The 8,996-nt window shown below is 33.4% G+C and overlaps 1 long non-coding RNA gene across 1 annotated transcript; it reads left to right on the top strand.

The window, feature by feature from the left end:
* The first annotated feature begins 846 nt into the window (after positions 1-846).
* LOC138127430 (uncharacterized) lies at positions 847-2,400 on the top strand. Its single transcript, XR_011158231.1, has 4 exons — positions 847-1,067; positions 1,181-1,358; positions 1,599-1,840; positions 1,893-2,400. It is a non-coding gene; the product is annotated as an uncharacterized lncRNA (long non-coding RNA).
* Positions 2,401-8,996: the final 6,596 nt, after the last annotated feature.

Here is an 8,996-nt window from a genome sequence, read left to right as displayed (position 1 = left end):
AGCACCACCACGTGTTTCTTCATCGTCATTCCCAAGAAAATCAGCAATCCACTGAACACTTTCATTTAGGAAATGAAACAATTTTATATCATTTTCTCTTGTAATGGTATTGTCTTTCCTTTCTTTGTAAAATTTAGGGTTTCTTGGCATGGCACTTGGAATATACTTTTATGGTGCTTTAACAGCCGATTTATAACTACTAGTACGACACGAAGGAGAATGTCATTTATCCTTGCAATTGCTTACTATTTCAAGTAAATGCTGAACTTTATTAATAGTAAAAGAAGCAAATCCTAATATCGTCAAGCAAATGCTTTCTAAAACGAGCAAAAGCATTTGCTAGCCAGGTCTCACTAGTATTTACTACACTTTTATTAATATCACTTAAAGCAATTGCTTATAAAATAGCTAGCAAAAGCATTTGCTACCTTTTATTAATACTGCCCAATGCTGCAAAGAATTTACATCTCTACCCCTACCGTGTCACAGCAGTGCAGGAATTGAAGCCAGTAGATTATCCAAGAAGATTACATTTTTGCAATTGGCCTGTCGACAACAGGGCGCACTGGAACTGCGGTCCAAGTACGGTCAGGTAAAAAGGGTCATAATCCTTCTTACTAATCTCCTCCCGAACTGCGGTCAAGACCTCAAGAGGTGAAATTTTTTTATCAATTAACAGCAAGAATCTTTTCTTGTGAAAGTAACATGCAATTTATGTGTAATCAACAAATATTCTTTGTTGATGGAACATTTGACTATCGCGAAAACAGAATTTTATTAACTCTAAGATTGAACACCTTAATACCAAAAAATTAGTATGATTATGTTAAATGCGTGTCTCACAAGTTTTGTAAGTAATACTGTTTTGTAAATAAGTGTTTGTTTCCAAAGTTTTAAATATAATAAAGTTTAATTGCAATTCATGGCATGGTGGGGGAAGCCAACACCGAAATACTGCCAACAAAAACAGTAGATGATCATAGCCAACTCGGTCCCAAAAAGTTCGTGATTGCCTAGTAAGTTAATTTTTCTTGACCGCAGTTCGAGATAAGATTAGAGACGACCAGGTAAGTTAAAATTCTTTGACCGCAATTCAGGTGTCGGATTATTGGGCTTCTGACCGCTGACCGCAGTTCGGGTGCACCGCGACAACATAGGCAATAATGTGGAGTTTTCACAGATTATCTTCTCAGACGAATCATGGTTCCATACTTCAGGATATTTAAATTCGCAGAATCTCAGAATATGGAGTACTGAAAATTCACATGAAAATGTCGAAGAAGCATTATATGCTGAAAAAATTAGTGTTTTTGCAGCAATTAGTCAAAGACGAATAATTGGACCAATATTTTTTCAAGGTAACATAAAACAAAAGAATATGTTTTGTTTAGAATATTAAATTTCGTTTTTATTAAGTACACTGACTGCCCAAAGATATCGAACTGAAATTTTGAATTAATTTATTGAGCAACAGCATCATGATGAAATTCACAATTTTTATTTTCAACAGGATGAAGCAACTCCTCACTGTACAATACAAACTTTAGACTTTTTAAGAGAATTTTTTGATGATCGGATAATAATTAGTCGCATTGCAGAAATTCCTTGGCCTCCACGGTCCTGTGATTTGACGCCGTGTGACTTTTTCCTATGGCCTTATCTAAAAAATTGTATTTTTCAAACACCTGTGGCAAATTTGGTCGACTTACAGTAGAGAATTCAGTATAAAATAATGGAAATGAACAATAATCCGATGATGCTGGAAATTGTGATGAGAAATTTTCATCGTAGAGTGGTGGTCAACATTTTCAACATCTTCTATGATTTTAAAATTGTCTTTGTGTGTATTTAATGCCTTCACAAAAAACCACATCTAACCTAAAATTTTGCAGATTACACATCGCTGCGACTTTCATCAAATTAAGAAGTTTTGTGTTCAATGATACCAAACCTATGGCCAAAGACATGTCCTGCTCTAATTATAAACCTTTTTGATAACCTGGGATTCACGTTAGGTATAAATACAGGGTCATTATAAATGATTGTCCCATCGCAGTTGGCGTTGAAAACCCGCACAAATTTGGGATGTGCCGCTAGCTTCGCAACGTTAGAGAAACTAGTAGACAAATTTACACGACCGCCAGCAGCGCTACCTATCGGCGATGCTAGTCTCACTCATGTTACATTCTACTCGACATTCTACTACTGCGATGAGACAATCATTTATAATGACCCCGTATAAAATGAATTTAGTGAAAAATGTCACTTTTCAACGTGGTCCTAACCTAACTTTTGTCATTGCTCTTCCAAGACATAACTACTTCACAATGTTGTGAAAAATTCAAAGGCTACTTGATGAACAATTCAATTGAACACTCGTTATTATAAAATAAATAAACAAATTAACTTACCAAGTGATTTTATTTTCTGCGCAGTTCCTCATAGCATTCCATTAGTTTCGATTTGCATTTGTTAAGTTCCTCGTAGCTTGTTACTACTTTCGATTTACATGTGTTAAGTTCTTCGTATGATGTGATTAAGTTTACTTTGCAATGCAAGCTCGTTTGTTTCTGATTGCTTCGATTTATCTTCTAGCGCCTGTATGTTGTTTTGCAAGCTTTTTGCCTGAATTTTCTTGTTCTTAACTTCCTTCCGAAGTGTAATAATTATCGTTTTGTCTGTCTCATTTTTCAATATTTCGTATTCGTTGTTTATTTTATTTCTTTGTTCTTTTAGTCGGATTAGAACATTATGTATTACATTTTTTTCTTGCAGGACAGTGTCATACGCCTTCTTCATGTTTGCCACTTCAGATTTCACAGTGGCCAATGCCAGTATATAAGCTTCTGATAGATAACTCCTCCTTGTCACGCCACTTCTGCTACAGAAAATAAAAACGCGTGTGGTATAAATTTGGACTAACTTGACTGCCACACCGCTGCAGTGCGGGCTACAATTTAAGAAAGTGGTGTGAGGTTATTCGTTTTGTACAATAAGAACAGCATGCCTCAATTAATGACTAAGCCTATTTTAAATAGCTCACTCTATTCTTGAGATTAAACAAAGACAATGTCAGAGGAATGGACCTGGCAATTGATAAGGTTTGAAAGAATCTTCAGGTAAAAAGTAAAAAAACTATGTACCTACATAATTACGTTCCCACTCTAGTAATGTTTCCAGGACAAGGAAAGTGACAAGATAGAGAAAAATCTAGTCAAACTGCAGTTCACGTTCTGAAATTTCGATCTATTTTCAGAAATTATTACTTAATTTTGTAGAATATCGCGTAATAGTATTACGCGTGAAGTCAAGTTATTTACAAATTTGATATACCTGAGAAAAGTTAACAATTACACAGGAGTTTGACATTAGTGATGATATTAATGTAGAACCTCAGGTTGAGAGTGTGATTAAAAAATAAATGAAAACAATGAATATAGAATACATTATATTAATTTTTAAAGAGGATTTTCCTTGCCATTCAACGTGGAAACGCTGCAAGCATTCGGGGCACTTTTCCAGATTCCGCATTATTATCGGAAATGTTCGCATTGTAAATTAAAATAGTAGTTTATTTAACGAGTTCGTGTGTAAATTGGGCTTTTTTGGCATGAGTGGGCGAGTTTAAAACGCGAGTGAAACGAGCGTTTTAAAGGCCCACGAGTGCCAAAAAAAGGCCAATTTACACAAGAACGAGTTGAATACAACGTTTTTTTGTTCGACAAGCCCCTTAAAGGCTTCAGATCGCTTAAAATCTTTAAAATTAGTTTGACGTTTCGTTTTGACAAGTTATGACATTTATCAAAATCCGTTCACACGAGAGAAAATTCTCAAATTCTGACAGTGTCGAACAAAAAATGTTATTTAATAAAAATTATTACAATTAAAAAAAAATTTTTTAAAAGCTCTTAATTTGATATAAATTTTAAAACTTGTATTTTCTTTGTAAAAAAAAACGAGTGCCATCAATGGGCGCTGGTGAATTGATATGTAGTTGCGGTAAACATATAAACTTTGAAGAAGTAGAAAAATTAATTTTTGCAACAATTCATTAATAAATATATCGTGTGTTCCACAAAAAACTCACTCGCAGCAAGCCATGACAAAAGTGACGTATGTCTTAGTACCAGATGTGAAATGAACTACTAAAGTAAATTTATAGGTTATCTGTCACTCACAATATGATGAAAATTTGTAAGTAACAAATGAACTACTTTCAGTGATCCTAAAATCGACATGACCAGTCTATCTATCTCTATAGTCATGGCTTACTGCGAGTGAGTTTTTATTGGAACACACGATACAGTGTGAACATAAAGTTTGGAACAAAATTCATAGTAGCGTTATGTGATGTTTTTTGGAAAATTGCTCAGACAGGTCGATTTTATTTAAAAAAATTACATCCTGAGACGTCCAACTTGTTTAAATGACGTCATTGGCATTGCGCAATGACGTCATCAATAATTTCTTTAAATGACAACCCCACTTTTTTCTTCTCTCTTTGATAGACGCTTCTACTACCTAAAAAACGAATGAAAAAAATTGGTACCTTACATAACAATTTTTTTGAGAAAGTGGCAATTTTTATTTTAAAAATTTAATTTTTAATGTAAATTTGTTTTTTGTATGGGTTTATTTAAAACAGAAGGTTTATTTTAATCGACCAAACAATTCAAAAGATTTACTGAGCGAATTCGCTGTAAAATGGAACAAAAAGCCATGACATTATTGAGCGCAGTGTACAAAGTGTTGGTAAGTGCCAAATGTTTGGCAGGGAATAATTTAAACATTTGCGTTAAACTTTATTGTTAACCTTAGATGGTTGTTTGTATTTGTTTTTTGTTTTTTTAAATAAAATTTGCCATTTTTTCAAAAAAAAATATTTTTTTCTTTTCATTATAATTTGCTTTTTAAGTTGTTGATGAATTATTTTCTTATATGATTCTCCCCTCTAAGAAATTATCAATAATTTCTTGATTTCTAAAGTTAGAATATTTATATACTTGACAAACCACATTTTGGGGTATCTAAAAATGAGGAACTTTGACCTTTTCAATAATTTTAATAACTTTTTAGGACTAATTTTCCTTTTTTCTTAGGCGCCAATTGCTTTGGTCCAGAAATAAAAATTCATTTTGGGGTGTTGAAAACCGGGAGATTTGAATAGGATTGTTTTTCAATGATTACTTTTGGGGTGCATAAAAATTTATTATTTTTGAAGGATTTTGGGCTCTTTTCGATTGTTTCGTATCCTTTTCATTGGTCTTTGGGCGTTTTTTAATGATTTTTGCATGCGCCAAATGCCTTGGTCCAGAAATAAAAAGCCTTTTTGGGGTGTTTAAAAACGAGGTATGTATTTTGTAAGTTTTCCATGGTTCTTTCGTGTGCCCAATTTTTGGTGGTCTACAGATATTTGGGTACTTTTGGGGTGCATAAAAATTAATGCGTTTTGAAGGATTTTAGGCCTTTTTCGGCTGTTTCCTTTTGGGAAAACAGCTAAATTTTTGGGATTCTGCCTTGTTTTTTAAGACGCCAAATGTCCTGGTCCAGAAGTAACATTTTACGTCCTACTTAAGACTTTCGGGCTTAATAAGTATCTCGGTTATTTGTCAACGAATTTTTATGAAATTAAAAATGCAGATATTTTAGACAGTGAAGATTCAATTAGTAATAACAAAATGACCTCAAGTTAAAAAATGTAATTTTAACACATGTTTCCTTTATTGAAATTTAAGCACAATTGTTATTAGATTGTTAAAAGTTAAAAAATAGTTGTCTACACAAACAATTAACTTAATCACTCGTCTGTTCCGTTTATGGATATAGATTTAGTTAAAAGACCAAATAATTTAAAAGATTTGCGGCAGAGAATTCGCGCTGAAACGGAACAACTAAGCCCTGACATTACTGAGCGCAATGTACAAAGTGTCGGTGAGTGCTAAATGGTTGGCGGGAGACAATTTCAATCTTTGTGTTGAATTTTATTGTTAACCTTACATGTTTGTTTGTCTTTGTTTGATGTCAATTAAAATTTTTACAATAAAAATTAAATTAAATTTTTGAAGTAAAGTTTGTCATTTTCTCAAAAAAATTGTTATGGAAGGTATCAATTTTTTTCATTCATCGTTTAGCTAGTACCAAGGCCTATCAGAAAAAGAAAAAAACGTGGGGGTTGTCATTTAAAAAAATCAATGATGACGTCATAATTAGGAGCCAACACAAGGAAAGTACTGAAGAATATGCACTTTTTAAAAACAAAGTTGACCTCTTCTAGGATTTTTCTCAGAAATTAATATGTACTTGACTGATAACGTGGTAAATGCTAGAGTGCTAGATTTTTATTTTAGCACTGGTGCGCATAATCTGATCTAACTTTTAAATAACGTTTTCTTTTCCTATAAGGTCTGATTCCAGGAATGAGAATGACCTTAAATTTGACTGGAATGTCCAAAAACATTAGTTAAACTGTTTCATCCTAGCTGTTATCATAGTCCCTTCGGACTACGCCCACATACGATACGTGACAATGTAAAATAATAATGCAACGGTCGAATCGGAATCAAGATCAGGCAAACACATCACGAAATAACAAAATGACAAACTTTTGATACGTATTTACATAAAATAAATGACGTCGCTCGCCCATACGAAAAGTTGGCTAATATTTCACACCGGTTTGTATCTTCGCACCTCGAGCGCGCGAGCTATATTTCCCTCGAGATTCCGCTTCGAACACAACTCGCTGACAACCTATCGCCTCTTTTTGTATTTCTGTATCACATCCGCTGATCTGTATCTTAATTTGAAACTGTCAATTCTTTGGCTTTGAATAATGCAAAGGAGAAAAAACATTAAAAGTCAATAACGGTCCTGTCACAACACGCTATATACATTTTAATTAGGCGTATCAGAATGTGTTTGCCGTCAGAGACCATCGGCTCTGGGCTCTTCCTCGTATGCGGCATCACTGGAATGAAATCGTGGTCAAACTGCCTACAAGTCGGGGGTGCAAAAATTAACAGATGTGCCTAACAGACGGCGTTAATGCTCGTAATAGGGATGGCCTCCTGGGACATTCTATATGGGTTTGATGCTTGGTTGACCATTTTATCAGTTGATGGGCTCAAAAGGTATGACCCCTCTAGTTTTGCTTATTATCTCTGATTTTGCTTAAAATTTAGATACATATTTATTTATTTTTTTTTTATAATTATTAACTTATAACTGTAAGTTAGTAGTTCTAGTTTTATTCTAACACATTTTAGTAGATACGTACATTGTTTGAATGAATTTTAAATTTACACTTGTTTTTTAACTCGACTCTATCAAACAATGTGGATATTACTACGAGGTGAAATTTAAAAAAACACCCGATATTAGGAATTAGAATCTTGTCTGTAATGATTTGCACAATTTTAAACACACTTTTAAATATATCTGTAGAAATACTGTGCGAAGGGTCAAAACGACACAGTCTCGAAAGTTTAATGTTGCGTGATGTGGACGGTAAGCTTTTAACAAATAAAAGCTTCCGACTTGTTTTATTAAGTTTCGCTTTTGTTAGTGTGGCTAACAAGAAGACGAACAAAATGTGTTGTTGGACTGTAACGAAATCAGAGAAGTTTCACTGATGATTAAGCTGAAAGTATGTAGGACGTGTTGAGATTTAATTTTTTTGTACTGTAATTTTCTCGAATCAGTTTCTGCCTCAATTACCTAATCCTAACTACCAATTGCTTACAACGAACGTAATCGTTATTCATGAACTTTCCAAAACTTTTTTAGAAGTACGAGTATGTACTACTAAAATTCTAGAGTTAAATTTATGAAATAATCTTGTTTTTTATTCGACACTGTCAGAATTTAAGAATTTTCTCCTGTGTGAACGGATTTTGATAAATTTGACAACTTGTCAAAACGAAACGTCAAGCTAATTTTAAAGATTTTCAGCGATTTCGAGCCTTTGGGGGGGCTCGTCGAACAAAAAAACGTTGTATTCAACTCGTTCTTGTGTAATTTGGGCTTTTTTTGGCACTCGTGGGCCTTTAAAACTCTCGTTTCACTCGAGATTTAAACTGGCCCACTCATGCCAAAAAAAGCTCAAATTACACACGAACTCGTTAAATAAACTACTATTCTTTCATTACCTATTAGGTAATAAAAAATTAATAAAGTTCTAAGTATTTAAAACTAAGGCTTGGAATCGTAGTCGAATTATTCGAATAGTGGACTATGTAAAATTCGAATAAGTGTAAATTTTAATATTTGAATATTAGAATTTACACTTATTCGAATTTTACATAGTCCCCTATTCGAATAATTACTCGAATAATTTTCCGAATATTCGAATAACTATGTATTCGAATAATTATTATTCGAATATTCGAATATTCAAATAAATATTCAAGTGACTATTCGAATACCAAAATTCAAGAAAGTCCCAGCCTTATTTAAAAGCTGCTACAATACACATTTACTGTTAGAACAAGTAGAATGTAGAATAATAGCGTCTGAGGCCATCTAGCGACTGTTAGATGTTATCGTATAGAGCGCCAAGTTAATTTGGTGTACTGCTTTCTAGGGACCTATACGTATACAAAAACTTGAAGAAAGTGACTTTAAATTAATTTAAAAAAATACCCTTCAATAGAGGGATTTTATGGACTTAAAAACCAATTTTAACAATGAAACAACCACGACCTACTGTATTATAACCGGCCTGTTCAAAAGTGTAATTTGAGTGATCTCCGCAGAGCGCTAGTGTACGGGCGCCTTTTGGGGATATTATTCATTTTAAGTTTTTGTCGCCGAAACTTTTTCTTGTTCAAATGACATTCGAATTTAAAATCAAAAATACAATTGCATTCAGTATTGTTTTAGAAAGAAAATATGAACTTACTGTACTCAATCTTAACTCTAAAATCATATCTAAACATATTTTTCCGCATTTTGATTCTTTAGAAGCGTCCGTACTGTGGCGCCCTCATCGGCGAAAA

Source organism: Tenebrio molitor, chromosome 3, assembly GCF_963966145.1.
Source record: "Tenebrio molitor chromosome 3, icTenMoli1.1, whole genome shotgun sequence".
Classification (NCBI taxonomy): Eukaryota; Metazoa; Arthropoda; class Insecta; order Coleoptera; family Tenebrionidae; genus Tenebrio; species Tenebrio molitor.
The sequence above is the reverse complement of the archived record's forward strand: the minus strand, read 5'-3'. Positions and strand labels throughout refer to the sequence as shown.